The 19,275-nt window shown below is 40.5% G+C and overlaps 1 protein-coding gene and 2 long non-coding RNA genes across 21 annotated transcripts in view; 1 reads left to right on the forward strand and 2 right to left on the reverse strand.

The window, feature by feature from the left end:
• BICD1 (BICD cargo adaptor 1) overlaps nt 1-19,275 on the reverse strand; it is a 141,740-nt gene that overhangs the window by 52,927 nt on the left and 69,538 nt on the right. The window lies entirely within an intron of this gene.
• The window catches only part of LOC310742848, a 175,859-nt gene that overhangs the window by 35,596 nt on the left and 120,988 nt on the right, over nt 1-19,275 (forward strand). The gene's annotated exons all lie outside the window — the stretch shown is intronic.
• Nucleotides 208-19,105, reverse strand: LOC310742849. Its single transcript, XR_014538731.1, has 2 exons — nt 18,433-19,105; nt 208-547 (listed from the first exon to the last, which is right to left on the reverse strand). It is a non-coding gene; the product is annotated as an uncharacterized lncRNA (long non-coding RNA).

The raw sequence follows: 19,275 nt of genomic DNA on the forward strand, positions 1-19,275 counted from the left end.
AAAGGAGCAGTTTTTTCTTACAACACCAGCAAAACCGTAATGGTAAACTTAACATATACATAAAAATCTGTTCAACCAGACATGCCTGCTATTTATAATGCCACTCAAACTCCACAAATAAGTAAACGTGGAAGGAAAAACAAGCAATACTGTAGCACCCTGCTTGTGGTTAACGCTTAGCTGGAATGAAAATTCAACGCAGCAATAGAGAAATTAAAATAATAATTTATTTGTCAGACAAATAAATGATAGGCACAGTGGTATATGGTTACCAAAGCTCTGCCCCCTCCAGCCCTGATGTCCAGCACTTATATTTCCTCAGCCCAGCCCCCTTGCTCCTCCTTTGGCTGCCTCTGTCCAATCAGCCTGGTTGAAATTCCTATTGGCTGTTTACTAGAACCAATCATAAAAGATACACCCATTTCCTATTACCTTTTATGGGAGACAAAGAGCTATATTTCCTTCTATCCAGAAATGGCAGACAAGTAGCCATATATCTTACATTTGCCTCGACAAGGCACCTTAATTACCAGATCACCTTTTGCCCCTGTTGCGCCTGCATTCCAAAACAAATGGCTAAAACAAATGGCTCGTGGTATTCTAACATTTCTTACTTTCTAAATCCTTTGCCTAATTACATTAAGCCAACAAATCTCATACATAACATAGATAGCTTTTTAGAAGAAAAGGCCTTTGCAAAGTAAAAAGGAACTCAGTAAAAAACAGCTTCAAAAGAAGCCTCTTCAGTTTACACCCCCCTTTCCCAGCCGGCTGCTTTTCCCATTAGCTCTTCCCAAAATTTATTGCCCTTTAACTCTCTTAGACCTTAGGAAAATATGGCTAGAGTCTGATGGGAGGCACATGGTATTATTTTCTGTTAAACAATAAATCTTACTATTTACCAACTCTTAATTAGTATTTTTGCAGCTTGATTGTATTCTGTAATATGTAGGGTCAGTGTAACATTTGCTCCCAGCCTGTAATTCCCTTTTACAACTTTGAGAAACTTGTCTCCTGCTACTGCTATAAATCAGGGGGGCCCTTGTTCAGGAGAGCAGGAAGATAAACAACTGCCAAAGTACTTAGCCAGCTGGTTTCTGCCTGGCATGAAACATACAAACATTTGCAAATATATCTTTAAGCTCATTTTAAAATACAGGCCTTGATCAGATGCCTCAATATAGCCCTGATTAAACTTTTCTCTTGAGCTGAAAAAATCACCTCCTCCCCCTTCTCATAGTTTTTAGAATCTCATTATTTTCATTTACTGAATAAAGGGTGGAATCAAATACAATTACTACGTGTTCTTTCACTCCGCTAAGGGTTTAAAGCAGAACAATGAGCAATGTCCTGCAAATATAACTACTAACAACCTTGACAAAGGAATGCAAGTTCCAGAGCCCAGCAATTTGTGTCTCAGTGTAAAAGTAAAATCCTCTTGCAAAATATCAAGCATAAACACTGGAAGAAAACTTACTTCTTTTCTAATGATATATATATGGGCTAATGATATATATATGTGGGCTTATTTCTCAACACAAAAATGCATTCTTGCTTCATGCAAACAGCCAACAACATCAAGTAGGACACTGTCCAGGGAAGACTACAAGAAGACTCCAAAGACAGCATGGGCATAAACTATTTTTCAAAGGCCAGAATATTGCTGCTCCAAAGTATCACCAATGCTGTCCAGAGTGATGTAAGCATGACAGGACATTGCACCCTTTTCTTTTGTTCACAACTGGATTTGGGAGTGTAGCACAGTGGGATCAAGCTCTCTTTGGCTTACTCTTCTTTGTGACATGAATTTAAATATCAGACTTCCTGACTCTTGGGCTGCAATAATTGATAGTGATTGGCATTACAGAGGTTAACCCTTCCATGAAAACTTAACTTGCCCTAAAGTAGCAGATTTCCTTCTGTCAGACAGAGATGTTATTGTGGTGTAAATTAAGCTAGGGATTTATGACACTTCTAACCTGTTTACCCCAGGTTTCTGGATAAACAAGAAAGGTAACATCAAGCACACCTTGTAAAAAGAATGGTAATCTGATGGTCCATCCTGATTGAATGTCTAAGCTTTTAAAACAATATATCTTTAAATCTTTTTAACTTTGTGACCCCAATATTTTTAGTCTTTAAAGGATGTGAATGAATTAAGGATTGGTTCTCAGTTAGCTAAACACTGTGGACGCTATTTTTCAAATGTCAAGCCATGGACCCCCTACTTTTGAAAATCTCTATAGTAGTTTTTGTTATGTGACTAGAACCTTGTGTGACTGGTGCCACAGACCACCCATTGGGAACTACTGAATTAGGTCGTTAGGATTAAGCATGTTCATGGTTTCATGCTGATAAATCATTATCACATTAATTGCTTCAAATCTGAATGTTTCCTCTACCCTGCAGTAATTACATTATTGTTTCAGACTGAATTTTATGGATGTGGATTTCTGGGCTCAAAGTAACTTAGATACATCATCAAGGCAGTGCACAGATGACTCATATAAATAGCAACATGTTTTAAGTGTCATGTGTGACGTCCATACACACGGAGGCTCTTAGAGTGTAACAGAAAGGACCCTGCCCCAATGAGTTTACAAACTAAAATTAGACAGCAGGCGGACACCAAAAGCTGCTGCCAGTTTGCACAATTTCTAATCAGTTGAAACACCAGTGCTGGATCAGTTTGGTCTTAAACAGATTTAAATACTTGCTAAAATCTCACCCATCAGTCTGACATTCTCAAACTCTCATCTCTTATTCATATATTCATAATAATATGATTTATTAACCACCCTTCACCATAAGGTCTCAGGGCACATTACAGCAATTTAAAATATAATATTAAAACAATTTACATTTCCCCCTCTCTACTCCCTTGCCTTGCATGTCTCATCCCTGAGGACAGAGCTATTCTCCTGTTTTGATTTATGCAATTATTATTACGGTATTATGAAAAGAAAAAAATGATACAAAATAATAGTGAAATAAATAAATTAAGGTCTTATCTATATAATAAAGGTTCATAAATGTACCAAGCAAACGCGTACATAGATATATAGGCCACATGTCTGAAGCTGCACAGGAGAGCAGCCATGGAACCATTTTGACTCCCAGGCTGACCAGGTGTTTTCTCTGCAAGGTCAAATGGAGGAGCCTCCCCATTGTCTTTTCCTTCACAAATCCTGTCTTAAGGGTTAGTCTGTGTATGAATAGGGTGAGCCTGTGACTTGGCTCAGGAACTAAGTACTTATCATTACAAAAGACTGGCTAGGCTCCCCAGGGTATCAATCCAGTAAACATTAACAGGTAACTTGCCAGACAGGAGGTAAACAACCCACTCAGATTTCTGCTTTAGCCCACCCTTTCTGTGATGTAGGTATGATGTTTCTGGGGGTGGTCTTGGACTCCAAGGTGGGCAATTTAAAATGTCTATATAAGGGCAGACACACCTTGGTTCTGGGTCCTCCTCCTTCTCCTGCGTGTGAAGGGGGCACCCTGTTGCAACAGTTCCATAAAGATCAGGCTTACAAGCTGCTTTGCTTCTCAATATTCTCTGGTTGGCCTCTGTTTTTTCCTGCCACCGATGGAGAACCTACAAAGGACTCTATAAGGGCTTTTGTGTCCCCCATAAGGGAATAAGGGCAGATTTTCGTTTATTACAATAGTATTAAACACTTTACATGGATTTTTAATTTCACCCATGTCATGCTTTCAGGGTGCAGTTGGGAACAAGTAAAATTTTCCTTTATTTCTTTAAAAAAAAAGATTAATGCAATCATTGGTCTGCATCTCTGCTGTTTTCACAGTTCTAAACCAGCAACATAAATCTGCTATGACTGCTGCCAGAGGTTTGGTTCACTTTAAATATTAATATGACATAGAAACAAAAATACTCCGTGCAAAAACATTTCTACAAAAAATGTATAAATATTGTCTGAGAAACTGGTCAGTGCTTGCTGGCTATATTCTGGCCACAGAGAATACCTGCATTGTGCTGCAAGAGATTCAACACCAGCTCCACAACATTCCAGTTGTCATCATTATCATAATTTTAAAAAATCAACTAGCTTGCATGTATCAGATAAGATGCTTCCTGTGTCTCAAGGCATGTGATGGGTTCAGTTTTATTGATGCACACAAGTATGCAGCCACCAGGCAAGATCAAGGCATATAAGGTTATGGCCAATTAAGTTCTACTCATAATAGACCCAATGTAACTACTAGACCTTTGTGAAAGAAAAACCAAGCTTTCGCATTAGGAATAGGGTAAAAGACTGTTCAAGACTCTGTTTATTAAGACAAGGCAATTGCATTGAAGAAGACCCCATTAACTTACTTACAGAGGTTAACTACTTTTATAGGGATGGCAGTGTTATCACTTAGCTGTCAAAGAAAAACACAGGAAATCAACATTGCTGGTCAAAACCCTCAATCATTTTTCTATACTCCTTTCACCATTTCAATTTCTCACCCCCTTCATGCTGACTCTGCTTTTTTACACTTCAAGGGAGATAAGGCCTTAAGATCCAAACAGGCTCAAATGTTGCAGACCCCAGATGCATACATTCTGCTCCAACGCCTCTATCAGTCAGTTCCCTGTGGGAGATATGTTGCCTTTTCATTATCTCCCTTGTCTCCCTAAAGATTAAGGATACCTTTATTAATGCTTTTTATTAAGACATGCTTACTTTAATGTATTGCTTGGCAATTTTTATGATTCTAAGCAATTATCTGATAGAACTAGAAATTGCTTCTCTTTGCCTTTCCATTGCTTCTTCATTTAAATGAAGCTTTTATTTGCTTTTTCATAAAAGTCGAAAGGTCTAAAAGAGCAGCAGCCTACTAGGATATCATTGAGCATAGAATTTGATAGTTTATAGCTGATAAGCTTACCACAAGGGCTAGCCTAGACATGAAAGCAGCTCACACCTATAGCTAGTGAGGCATCTGATCAAGGCCTGTATTTTAAAAATAAGCTTAAAGATGTTTTTATGCCAGGCAGAAGACCAGCTGGCTTTGGCTGGACAAAGGCCCCCCTGATTTATAGCAGGAGCCAAAATTCTCAAAGTTGTAAAAAGGGAATTACAGGCTGAGAGCAAAGGTTACTAGGTTACTGACCCTACAGAATACAATCAAGTCTGACAAATAAATTATTATTTTAATTTCTCTATTGCTGCGTTGAATATTTCATTCCAGCTAAGCGTTAACCACAAGCAGGGTGCTACACTAGGACATTTGGTGGTTGAATTGGAGTTTGTCTTTTTAGCTTTGTCAGATAAGAAACTAGCTTATGCTCGCATTGGGAACAAATAATGGTTAACACTTTGTAACTAGGACCACTGGCAGAGGAAGGGGGTGTGGGGGGTGCAGTCTGCCCCAGGTGTCATCACTGAGGGGGGTGCTATTGCCACACCGCCCCCCGGGACACTCGTCGCGGGCGTAAGCATAGTATGTACGCGCTCTGGGTGCCAGAGCAGCTAGCTGCTAGAAAAACCTGCAGTCAACATATATGTAATTAAAGGTAAAAAGGTAAAGGCAAAGGACCCCTGGACGGTTAAGTCCAGTCAAAGGGTTGCGGCGCTCATCTCACGGGCAAGAGAGCCGGCGTTTGTCCACAAACAGCTTTCCGGGTCATGTGGCCAGCATGACTAAAGCAGGGCACTGAAATGCCATTTACCTTCCCACCACAGTGGTACCTATTTATCTGCTTGCACTGGCATGCTTTCAAACTGCTAAGTTGGCAAGAGCTGGGACAGAGCAGCGGGAGCTAAGCCCATCACTGAGATTCAAACCTCTGACCTTCTGATCAGCAAGCCCAAGAGGCTCAGTGGTATAGACCACAGTGCCACCCCCATCACTTCGTATGTAATTAGGACAATCTTGCAATAAAAATATACTGATTATACATCAATAAATTTATATAAGGGGGCTTTTTACCATATTTGTACAATGATTAACATAGGAATTGGGATGATAATACTGTATGTTAATAAGGCAGAAACGATATGCTGTAAACTCTGCATGCCTTTTCCCGTGGCTGTGTCAAGGAAGGACTTTCGTCCGGACAAGGGACTTTATAAACTGTATTTTTCCTGATCCAGGAGTGCCTGCTCTTTGGTCACCCCACTTGCAAGTGTGTATAAATAACATTTTAATATTTCACCAATTTTGCCCAGATCATTTTATTTAAAGGATCCTAGGACTTTAAGTCTTAAGGAACCAGGGTGTTTTTATCTCCCACAGTCCCTTAATTTCAATAAGTCTATTTCCAGTAGAACTTAGTTGGCTACAACTCATAGGGTAACTGTATGTAATTTTCGTTTCTGGAACAATATGTACATACACACGAACACACACAGTATTTTCCCCTTACAGGACTCAATACAGCTTATAGATAAAAACAAGAATCTCTAAAAACATGGAAAGAACAATCATTAATCATTAAATTAAACATTAGTAGAATTAAAACTATATACATTTATAAAATATGTTTAAAATAATTACAATAATACCAGCACAGCACCAACTCTTTTATTAAAAGCAGTCAATTCCCCAAAGCCAGCAGAGGGACAACAAGAAGGGAGCCAGTCTAATTCTTCAAGGAGGGAGGTACAGAGTCTGGAAGCGGCCACTGAGAAGGTCCCCACCAAGCTTGTCTGTGAAGGTTTTAGGACTGAAAGAAGGGCCTCCTCTGAAGATCTCAGAGTCTGGGCAGGTTTGTATGAGGTCTTTCAGATACCTTGCACCTGAGTCATGTAGGGCTTCATAGGTCATAACCAACATTGAATTGTGCCTGGAAATAGACCAGTAGCCAGTGGAGCCTATAACCAGCCCTGGTCAGCAAACTGGCTGCAACTCTCTGAGCCTGTTGAAGTTTCTGAGCAGTTTTCAAAGGCGGCCCCCACTTAGAGCAGGTTACAGTAATGAAAACAGGATGTAATTAAGGTGTGTGTTGCTGTGGCCAAATCAGACATCTCAAGGAACGGGTGCAGCTGGCACACTAGCAACAAACATAATGTGTACAGATTCTTTCAAGTTTTCTAAAGAACATGCTGACATTTGATATCCTCATGTGAAAGCAACTTACATTCCCCAAACACAAGCAACTGTGACAGCCTTGAGGAATTCAGTTTTGCTATTTAGCCCTTTAAATGTTTAAACGTTTTGACCAGACTAGTGTCGAAAATGTCATATTCTCTTGCAGCACTAGTAGTAACAATATTGTATGTTGCGCTCCTATGCAGACTTACATGGGAGTAAGTCCCACTGGATTCACTGAGCCTTCCTTCCAAAAAAACATACACAGAATCAGGCTATGAACTTCCAATCACAAGTGTCTTAAAAATGAAAACAGGGAATATGGCTTCTAGCTGCTAGGCAAGATATCATTAGGGAGCGTGGAGATGTACATGTTAGAATCTCACTGCCAAGATGAAGGACAAAGACTGTCCTGCATATACCTGCATTTCAGGGATTCCTGCAGCTAAAGAAGTAGCTCCACAAGAATAATAGAAGCAGGGATAGAGCATTGTTGGCCATAGTACAAGAAGGGAAAATGGAAAGGACTAGATTCAGTTGACCAGTCATTTTTTTTAATCCAAGAGGAACTGCATTTCCAGAGTGTTAGTGAGCTTAATTTCTCATATCCAACAGCCAGACATTTTTCAAAATACATTGGCAAAACATTTTTTAGATATTACAGTGGAGAATGTCTGTGTCTGTCAACACCAACATAACCCATTAGGTGGAGCTAAAATTATACAAGTATTTATTTTGATGCCTTGAGTATTTTGCAATTCCAATCACCAGGAGAGAGAGAGAGTTGGAATGGTTATAATTAAACCAATTACATAGTGACACTGAGAAAGACACTACACAAGATAGGGGTGGGTTTTTTGAAAGGGTTGGAAGGTTTGTTTTGTTTCTGCTGGATTTTGCATTTAATCATAAACTGTGCACATCAATCTACAGTGCTGAAGAAATGCTCAAGTTAAATTGCTATTATCAAAATATTTAGAGTGTGCATCTATGGTATGTAGCTATTCAGACTACTACAAATTAGCTTTCCTTATATTCCAAATACAAGTGCTTTGCATTTGTTGCCCCTTGCTTTTCATTTCTCAGACTGAATACTGGTTCAGCCATGCATGTTCATAACTGATTGGCTGTGGCATCAAATGATGGACTGCATATGTGAAGGAGAGCTGGACCATAAAGAAGGCTGATTGCTGAAGAATTGATGCTTTTGAATTATGGTGCTGGAGGAGACTCTTGAGAGTCCCATGGACTGCAAGAAGATCAAACCTATCCATTCTTAAGGAAATCAGCCCTGGGTGCTCACTGGAAGGACAGATCCTAAAGCTGAGGCTCCAATACTTTGGCCACCTCATGAGAAGAGAAGACTCCCTGGAAAAGACCCTGATGTTGGGAAAGATTGAGGGCACAAGGAGAAGGGGACGACAGAGGATGAGATGGTTGGACAGTGTTTTTGAAGCTACCAGCATGAGTTTGACCAAACTGCAGGAGGCAGTGGAAGACAGGAGTTCCTGGCGTGCTCTGGTCCATGGGGTCACGAAGAGTCAGACACGACTAAACGACTAAACAACAACAACAATAAAAGAGGGAGCACCCCTTTGTTCAGGGCTTCTTCCTGCTTCTTCTACGGGGTGGATGGAAGACCTGTTGCAACAGTCTTTGAACAAAGATCAGGCCTACAGGCTGCTGTTTTGCTCCTATACTCCTGGCTGGTGTCTTTGTTTGGCAATCCAAGTGAGCCCAAGGATTTTCCTATAACAAGACCAACATATGGTGAATTAGCCAAGCCATGAGTGACACTCGCTGTAAAGGATTCTCCTGAACCTGTTTCATGAAACAAAGAGGCTGAAACAGCTTTCAAGGCTCTTAAAATTGCTCTTTCCACAGCCCCTAGTTGGGGCCTACCATTTTTTCCTAAAATATTCACTCTCTTTGTCCTTGAAAGACAGGAGAGCAGGGTCTGATATATTAACTCAATCCCTGGATCCTTCAAAATAGCCTATATAGCATATTTTCCTGCCCAAATGGACCCAGAAGCAAAAGGAGCAGGGGGCTGCCTGCGAGCTGTAGTGGCCACTGTCTAGTTGGTGGAAATGGCAAACAAACTAAGTTTTGGGCCATCCATTTAAAGTGTCCCACATTGTAATAGCCTTCTTGTTACAAAACCACACTCATGGTTTTTCAGCAAAAAGACTGAAGAAATGTGGATCCATTTTGTTAGCTGCCTAAAATTTATCTATTTAATGATGCACAAGCCTTAATCCCACAACTTTGTTTCCCTCTCTTTAGGATGGAAGGGCGCGGGGGGGGGGGGGGGGGAAATCCAGATAGAACAATTACAGGACAAACCCAGACAAGATCTACTGATGCAGTCCTACATAGCCCAAAACTAATCCTTTTGTCAATGGGTCCTCCAGAATTATGGATGGAATGAGAAAATCTTGATATACTGTGGCCAATTCATTTAAAGTTCTAAAAGCTGAACCACAGGACCTTGGGTGTAGTGCACAGATAGCTGAACCAATCTCCCTAACAAAGGCATGCCACCTAGCTGCAAAGACATTAACATTTACACCGATAGCAAATATGCCTTCAGAATTTGGCAGGCTACTGGTCAACTGTGGAAACGAGGCTTCATTATCACTTTTGGGGCAAAAATAGCAAATGGACCCAAAGTATTGAACTTGTTAGACACTATCCAGTTAAAAATCAAGATGAAATTTCAAAAGACTCTTGTGTGGACAAAGATGGAAAGACATATTATTGTTTAATTCGAAGGAATGGTTGCTGAAGTTGTTGGAGACAAAGTTGTTATGTTTGAGAAAAATTATTACTGACATTATTATTATTATTATTATTATTATTAATAATAATAATAATAATAATAATTAGAGAACCCCTTTTGTAGTTTTAGTGGAAACAGGAATTAATCTATTTGGGTCAGAAGATTGGGAAGATATTGCCTAACAGAAAGCAGGTGATATCCAACATTAGACAGAATACACCCATTTAAATCAATTATTTCAAAGAGTCTATTCTAGCTAATATTGGATGCCATCCATCTAAAGAAGAAGTTGGTGCACCATACTAAAATATGATAAACAATAATTTAACAGTGTCAATGACAACATTGTCACCTTGGTTTTTCTATAAAAAACAACCCAGCAAATAGGGAAGCTGTGAAAGGCAGCTATATATATCTGAAGCATTCGTCACCCAAAACCTCATTGAATCCTGAAGCTTAACAGTGGATTTGACCATTACAATGAAAGAGTGAGACCACTGTCTGACCTCTGAATGACCCTGTGTCCTCTTCCTGGATGCTGACTGGATTTGGCTGTTGAGAATGGCTAAAAGTAAACAGCTTGCCTGGCACAGAATCATACATTTAAAAAGTCATTAAAGTGGAGTGCATGGGTTTCTCACTATTCACCTTCCTGCCATTTTCATCACTCATTTCTTTTTCACTTAGGGGTACTGAGAGAAATCACAGAACAAACTATTAGATTGGATGATGAGAGCCAAGAACCTATTTGCAGTATCATGAAAGTGCCAAATTGATAAAGAGTTTTAGGGTTTCGGTCAAAGAGAGAATTAAGGTATAAAGCATAATCTTCATGGAGAATGGAATCCAAGCACACATTGTAATGCATAGCATTGTCTCTTTTGCCTTTATCACTAGGACATCATTTTCTTTTTGGTATAATGTCATAACTGTCCCAGAAAACAGGCAAAGTCTTTATTTTTATTTCTATTTCATGAAAAACTATGCGAGTTGTATAGTAGTAACAAACTAGAAGCCAAAGTGGTGTTTGTTCAGTGGGAACCAACACAAAGGATGTTTTTCATGGGTGCCATTCACAGAAATGGTTTAAGAAGAAGGTCTCATTTTAGGGGACACTATAAGAAAAGGAAACTATGTAAGAGCTGCTGTAAGAGGTGTAAAGTGCTGAAGTAAAACACTGATTTTCACCATCCTCTATTCTTGTTGTGCATACTTTTGCAGAGGTTGCAGCAATGAATGCTTCACTTGCTTTGTTGGTAATTGGTAAAAACCTGTTTTCACTCTAATGTACCAAATAAGATAAAGTAAGAAATTGCATTATGATAAAGAAAATTGCATTATGATAAAGAAAGAATGAAAGCTTGTTCTCACAGTGTTTGTTAGCCACGCAGGAAAACACTTTGTCTGAGTAAGCTCACCTCGTAGCGAGTCAGTTATGTGTTCTTGCAGTCATGCACAGCATGTGGATTTTGTCTCATCTATACAAATGTAACTTTTTCAGCAGATGCATAAAGCCAGCTCACAACATGGGCAAAGCTTTTCCGCCGCTGCTGTACACTGAAGTTGCTATGGGAGGGGGTTGGTGCAGGGGGTGCTCTGTGTCAAATGCATAACAAACAAAAGAGGGATAAAACCCTGATGAGTACTTATCTTTCAGTACATTCCTTTCTCACCACACTGGCACCAGCCTATAATGTTCAGTTCGTATTAAGTTCAGTTTACATGTCCTGACCTGCTCTTATGTATCTGTATACATTCTTTTCTTATCACCCTGGAATGTTAAGTGCACATTTAGTTCCTGATCTGTACCTATCTGTACGTTCTCTAAGTCTCGCTATATCAATCATTATAGGCCTTTATGCCTAACTCTGTGTTCCTTTTATCCATTGATGATTAATGTCTTATATGCAATCCTTGTAATGCATTTGTGTTAACCAATCAGCAACAAGCACATATGTGGCAATGCTGTAATATTCAATAAAAGGGACTCCCCGACACATGTTCGGGAGATGCCTCCCAGATGACACTTGCTACTCGTCTGCCGTTTATTTCAACCCAACAAAACCCCCAGCAAAACACAGGAACAGTGGGGACTTTAGAAGCCATCCAGATTTGTGAAGCATGGTAGACAATGCGTTAAAACTTATCTGATCTGGGCAGATAACTGTACAACAGCTGCTGGGCTTGCAAAAAATAAAAAAAGAGCAGCCACTGGAGATTCTGGTGTGAGGCATCTGATCAAGGCCTGTATTTTAAAATGAGCTTAAAGATTTGCAAATGTTTCATGCCAGGCAGAAAACCAGCTGGCTAAGTACTTTTTTTTCAGTTGTTTATCTTTCTGCTCTCCTGGACAAGGACCCCCTGATTTATAGCAGTAGCAGGAGACAGATTTCTCAAAGTTGTAAAAGGGAAATACATGCTGGGAGCAAAGGTTACACTGACCCTACATATTACAGAATACAATCAAGCTGCAAAAACACTAATTAAGAGTTGGTAAATAGTAAGATTTATTGTTTAACAGAAAATAAGACCATGAGCCATCTGTTTTAGCCATTTGTTCTGGAATGTAGGGGCAACAGGGGCAAAAGGTGATCTGGTAATTAAGGTGCCTTGTCGAGGCAAATGTAAGATATATGGCTACTTTTCTGCCATTTGTGGATAGAAGGAAATATAGCCCTTTGTCTCCCATAAAAGGTAATAGGAAATGGGTGTATCTTTTATGATTGGTTCTAGCAAACAGCCAATAGGAATTTCAACCAGGCTGATTGGACAGAGGCAGCCAAAGGAGGAGCAAGGGGGCTGGGCTGAGGAAATATAAGTGCTGGCCATCAGGGCTGGAGGGGGCAGAGCTTTGGTAACCATATACCACTGTGCCTATCATTTATTTGTCTGACAAATAAATTATTATTTTAATTTCTCTATTGCTGCGTTGAATATTTCATTCCAGCAAAGCGTTAACCACAAGCAGGTTGCTACAGTGTGCCTGCAGGTTAGAAGACAGAATTAATGAACAGAAAATCTTCCATGATAGGAATGTTAATTAGTTCAACTAACACTATACACCTGGTTTTCAAGATATAAGATTGAAGGGGAAGGAGGTCAGAGGATCTGTCTTCTACACAGTATGTGTTTTGCCCTTCTATAAGACCTTATTCAGCAACAATTATGGGATAGTTGAGCAACTGGGCTTACTGTAGCTCCAAACAGGAAGTGGAAGAATGGGTATTTCACACGAGGAAAGAGATTCCAAGTAGAATGGATATCTCTTTGCATAGTTCAAAATCTACTTTGCTCTTTCACAGCTAATTTTGGCCATCTGAACTGATCTGTTGTATGGGCAAAATGGGCCACCAATAATCTTCTGCTTTTAGAATGGAATCTGTGCCCATTTCCCAGAAATAAGACCAATTTAGCCATTTAACAACTTTACTGAAACTTCAAAGCATGCAAGTAACAAATCAAAGATAAACTAAAGAAAGATAATTGATTACATAAACAATAGTTTAAAAATCATAGTTATAAAGTTATTTTTCTCTACTACTGTTCAAGAAAGAAAGATATAATGATATTACAAGGAGGGAAATGAACATAACCCTCCAAAGGCTACCAGTCATCCAAACCTAAATTAATAATTCTGTGGTTAAAATATTCCTACCAATGTTATAGCAATTAAAATAAAGGTTACATCAAAATAAGCTAGCAACTGAATTAGAAGATTAACATACTTTCCTCTTAATTTGGTGTAAATTATTCAGTTACCAGGGTGCAGCTTTTAGTCTTACTCTAGAGTAGTCAAGACCACTCAAGTGCAACTTTGAGGCAAAGTTCAGTTGGAAAACTGGTGCAGGGCGAAAGAGTTATCCTACTTCGCCCAGTAGTGTAGCGTGATTCCAAACTACTCCCTCCTTTAGTTACCATTTTTTGTTTTTTGTTTTTAAAAAAGCGATTCTATTCTATTCATAGATCTCCTGTCCCACATCTAGTTTGGCTCCCAAATGTTAGGCAACATTTCACTCCTTCATTTGGAACATTTTATTAAAACAGTACTGTAACATAATTATTATTCTGCTCTGGTAAAAAAAAACTAGCACCCCCCCCATCACATTAGATGTAAAAGCATTCGGTAATGAAGGGACAGGTTACCCAAACCTAAAGTGCAGCCACCCGAGCAGGGGCCCAAACTGTTGGGATACTGCCAGGGAGACACAGGCCATCACTGCCTCCACGTCGACTCCGGACGTCCACCGATCTCCCGTAGATACAGTATCAGCAATTAGCGACACGAGCTCGCAGAAAATAGCTTCCCACATTCCTGGGCTCATGCACACTCTGTCAGCAGATATTGCACAGCAAAAGTCGCACTCAGGAGAGCATTATTTTACAAGTTTTAATTCAGCGTTGATCAAAACAAAAAACATGACTGCCTGCTTCAGTGTCTTCGACACCAAGAAAGAAAACGAAAGCAACAGAAAACATAAACATCCTGTGAACAGGAAATGCGCAGGCTGTGACACAAACATCCTGCTCCCTTTTAAGGTGGAACGGAAATATCCTAACACAAACTTCCCAAATTCTTTCTTCCAAGGATTCATGGCAGATCTTATAGACTGTAAATATCCTGACCCCGCTGACGCAAAGACCTTGCAAGACAGGCTGTCAGGCCACGTGCCGAGATGGCACCAGGAGTATTCCTATAGTGGGGTGACCTTTCTACCCCAAGATAAGAGTGCAGAAACAGGAATATCTGTTCGTGCTCAAGGATGTAAGCTTACGTATACAAACTTACGACACGGGATTCGTAACCTGTCCCTTCAGTGTTGTTGTTGTTGTTTAGTCGTTTAGTCGTGTCCGACTCTTCGTGACTCCATGGACCAGAGCACGCCAGGCACTTCTGTCTTCCACTGCCTCCCGCAGTTTGGTCAGACTCATGTTTGTAGCTTCGAAGACACTATCCAACCATCTCGTCCTCTGTCGTCCCCTTCTCCTTGTGCCCTCCATCTTTCCCAACATCAGGGTCTTTTCCAGGGAGTCTTCTCTTCTCATGAGGTGGCCAAAGTATTGGAGCCTCAGCTTCACGATCTGTCCTTCCAGTGAGCACTCAGGGCTGATTTCCTTCAGAATGGAGAGGTTTGATCTTCTTGCAGTCCATGGGACTCTCAAGAGTCTCCTCCAGCACCATAATTCAAAAGCATCAATTCTTCGGCGATCAGCCTTCTTTATGGTCCAGCTCTCACTTCCATACATCACTACTGGGAAAACCATTGCTTTTACTATACGGACCTTTGTTGGCAAGGTGATGTCTCTAGTTTTTAAGATGCTGTCTAGGTTGGTCATTGCTTTCCTCCCAAGAAGCAGGCGTCTCTTAATTTCGTGGCTGCTGTCACCATCTGCAGTGATCATGGAGCCCAAGAAAGTAAAATCTCTCACTGCCTCCATTTCTTCTCCTTCTATTTGCCAGGAGGTGATGGGACCAGTGGTCATGATCTTCGTTTTTTTGATGTTGAGCTTCAGACCATATTTTGCGCTCTCCTCTTTCACCCTCAATAAAAGGTTCTTTAATTCCTCCTCACTTTCTGCCATCAAGGTTGTGTCATCTGCATATCTGAGGTTGTTGATATTTCTTCCAGCAATCTTAATTCCGGCTAGGGATTCATCCAGCCCAGCCTTTCGCATGATGAATTCTGCATATAAGTTAAATAACCAGGGAGACAATATACAGCCTTGTCGTACTCCTTTCCCAATTTTGAACCAATCAGTTGTTCCATATCCAGTTCTAACTGTAGCTTCTTGTCCCACATAGAGATTTCTCAGGAGACAGATGAGGTGATCAGGCACTCCCATTTCTTTAAGAACTTGCCATAGTTTGCTGTGGTCAACACAGTCAAAGGCTTTTGCATAGTCAATGAAGCAGAAGTAGATGTCTTTCTGGAACTCTCTAGCTTTCTCCATAATCCAGCGCATGTTTGCAATTTGGTCTCTGGTTCCTCTGCCTCTTCTAAATCCAGCTTGCACTTCTGGGAGTTCTCGGTCCACATACTGCTTGAGCCTTCCTTGTAGAATTTTAAGCATAACCTTGCTAGCGTGTGAAATGAGTGCAATTGTGCAGTAGTTGGAGCATTCTTTAGCACTGCCCTTCTTTGGGATTGGGATGTAGACTGATCTTCTCCAATCCTCTGGCCACTGCTGAGTTTTCCAAACTTGCTGGCATATTGAGTGTAGCACCTTAACAGCATCATCTTTTAAAATTTTAAATAGTTCAGCTGGAATACCATCACTTCCACTGGCCTTGTTATTTGCAGTGCTTTCTAAGGCCCATTTGACTTCACTCTCCAGGATGTCTGGCTCAAGCTCAGCAACCCCACTACCTGGGGTGTACGAGACATCCATATCTTTCTGGTATAATTCCTCTGTGTAGTCTTGCCACCTCTTCTTGATGTCTTCTGCTTCTGTTAGGTCCTTACCACTTTTGTCCTTTATTATGGCTACCTTTGAACGAAATGTTCCTTTCATATCTCCAATTTTCTTGAACAGATCTCTGGTTCTTCCCATTCTGCTGTTTTCCTCTATTTCTTTGCATTGCTCGTTTAAGTAGGCCTTCTTGTCTCTCCTTGCTATTTTTTGGAAATCTGCATTCAATTTCCTGTATCTTTCTCTATCTCCCTCGAATTTTGCTTGCCTTCTCTCCCCCGCTATTTGTAAGGCCTCATTGGACAGCCACTTTGCTTTCTTGCATTTCCTTTTCATTGGGATGGTTTTCGTTGCTGCCTCCTGTATAATGTTGCGAGCCTCCATCCATAGTTCTTCAGGCATTCTGTCTAGCAAATCTAAATCCTTAAACCTGTTCCTCACTTCCACTGTGTATTCATAAGGGATACAATTTAGATTGTATCTTACCGGCCCAGTGGTTTTTCCTACTTTCTTCAGTTTAAGCTTGAATTTTGCTATAAGAAGCTGATGATCTAAGCCACAGTCAGCTCCAGGTCTTGTTTTTGCTGACTGTATTGAGCTTCTCCATCTTTGGCTGCAGAGAATATAATCAATCTGATTTCGATGCTGCCCATCTGGTGATGTCCACGTGTAGAGTCGTCTCTTGTGTTGTTGGAAAAGCGTGTTTGTGATAACCAGCTTGTTCTCTTGACAGAACTCTATTAGCCTTTGCCCTGCTTCATTTTGCTCTCCAAGGCCAAACTTGCCAGTTGTTCCTTTTATCTCTTGATTCCCTACTTTAGCATTCCAATCCCCTATAATGAGAAGAACATCCTTCTTTGGTGTCACTTCTATAAGGTCTTGTAAGTCCTCATAGAATTGGTCAATTTCAGTTTCTTCAGCACCAGTAGTTGGTGCATAAACTTGGATTACTGTTATGTTCAAAGGTCTGCCTTGGATTCGTATCGAGATCATTCTATCATTTTTGAGATTGCATCCCAGTACTGCTTTCGCCACTCTTTTGTTGACTATGAGGGCCACTCCATTTCTTTTGCAGGTTTCTTGCCCACAGTAGTAGATATGATGGTCATTCGAACTGAATTCGCCCATTCCCGTCCATTTTAGTTCACTGGTGCCCAGGATGTCAATATTTATTCTTGCCATCTCATTTTTGACCACATCCAACTTACCCAGGTTCATGGTTCTTACATTCCAGGTTCCTATGCAATATTTTTCTTTACAGCATTGGACTTTCCTTTCGCTTCCAGGCATATCCGCAACTGAACGTCCTTTCGGCTTTAGCCCAGCCGCTTCATCAGCTCTGGATCTACTTGTACTTGTCCTCCGCTCTTCCCCAGTAGCATGTTGGACGCCTTCCGACCTGAGGGGCTCATCTTCCAGCGTCATAACTTTTATATGCTTGTTGTCTTTGTCCATGGAGTTTTCTTGGCAGGGATACTGGAGTGGCTTGCCGGTTCCTCCTCCAGGTGGATCACGTTTGGTCAAAACTCTCCACTATGACCTGTTCATCTTGGGTGCCCTGCTCGGCATAGTTCATAGCTTCTTTGAGTTCTTCAAGCCCCTTCGCCACGGCAAGGCAGTGATCCATGAAGGGGGTCCCTTCAGTAGTTTGCCTCAAATTGTAATTATTCCCAAAACATAAACACAATGACATCTGGATGTTTGCAAATCAACATTTCAGATTAACAACAGCCAGCTGTTCATCTTCCATCCTTATCATATTTCAATGAATGCATTACCTCCTCAAGCTCTAAATCTTAACAAAACAGCTGTAGCACCCTGCTTGTGGTTAACGCTTAGCTGGAATGAAATATTCATCGCAGCAATAGAGAAATTAAAATAATAATTTATTTGTCAGACAAATAAATGATAGGCACAGTGGTATATGGTTACCAAAGCTCTGCCCACTCCAGCCCTGATGGCCAGCACTTATATTTCCTCAGCCCAGCCCCCTTGCTCCTCCTTTGGCTGCCTCTGTCCAATCAGCCTGGTTGAAATTCCTATTGGCTGTTTGCTAGAACCAATCATAAAAGATACACCCATTTCCTATTACCTTTTATGGGAGACAAAGAGCTATATTTCCTTCTATCCACAAATGGCAGACAAGTAGCCATATATCTTACATTTGCCTCGACAAGGTACCTTAATTACCAGATCACCTTTTGCCCCTGTTGCCCCTACATTCCAAAACAAATGGCTAAAACAAATGGCTCGTGGTATTAAATTCTATCTAAACAGAGATCTTGGGTTCACATTCTCACACACCATCAATGAAATAAGAAGCTAACATAAGAATCTAACATTTCTTACTTTCTAAATCCTTTGCCTAATTACATTAAGCCAACAAATTTCATACATAACATAAATAGCTTTTTAGAAGAAAAGGCCTTTGCAAAGTAAAAAGGAATTCAGTAAAAAAACAGCTTTAAAAAAAAGCCTCTTCAAATTACACCCCCCTTTCCCAGCCAGCTGCTTTTCCCATTAGCTCTCCCCAAAATTTATTGCCTTAAACCTTAGGAAAATATGGCTAGGGTCTGATGGGAGGCACATGGTATTATTTTCTGTTAAACAATAAATCTTACTATTTACCAACTCTTAATTAGTGTTTTTGCAGCTTGATTGTATTCTGTAATATGTAGGGTCAGTGTAACATTTGCTCCCAGCCTGTAATTCCCTTTTACAGGCTACTGCTATAAATCAGGGGGGCCCTTGTCCAGGAGAGCAGGAAGATAAACAACTGAAAAAAGTACTTAGCCAGCTGGTTTCTGCCTGGCATGAAACATTTGCAAATATATCTTTAAGCTCATTTTAAAATACAGGCCTTGATCAGATGCCTCACAGCAACATCTAAATTGCTCATTAATCTGTTCCTCACTTCTATCACAAGCCAGAAATGGGGGACCAACTAATCAAGAAATAAAGGATTCAAAAGAACCTCTAGGGATCAAACAGTCCAATTAGCTTCTCTGAGACAAGTTATATTTCTGAGGTCTGCAATCCAA

The sequence above is a fragment of the Podarcis filfolensis genome, assembly GCF_964270895.1.
Source record: "Podarcis filfolensis genome assembly, chromosome: 10".
Classification (NCBI taxonomy): domain Eukaryota; kingdom Metazoa; phylum Chordata; class Lepidosauria; order Squamata; family Lacertidae; genus Podarcis; species Podarcis filfolensis.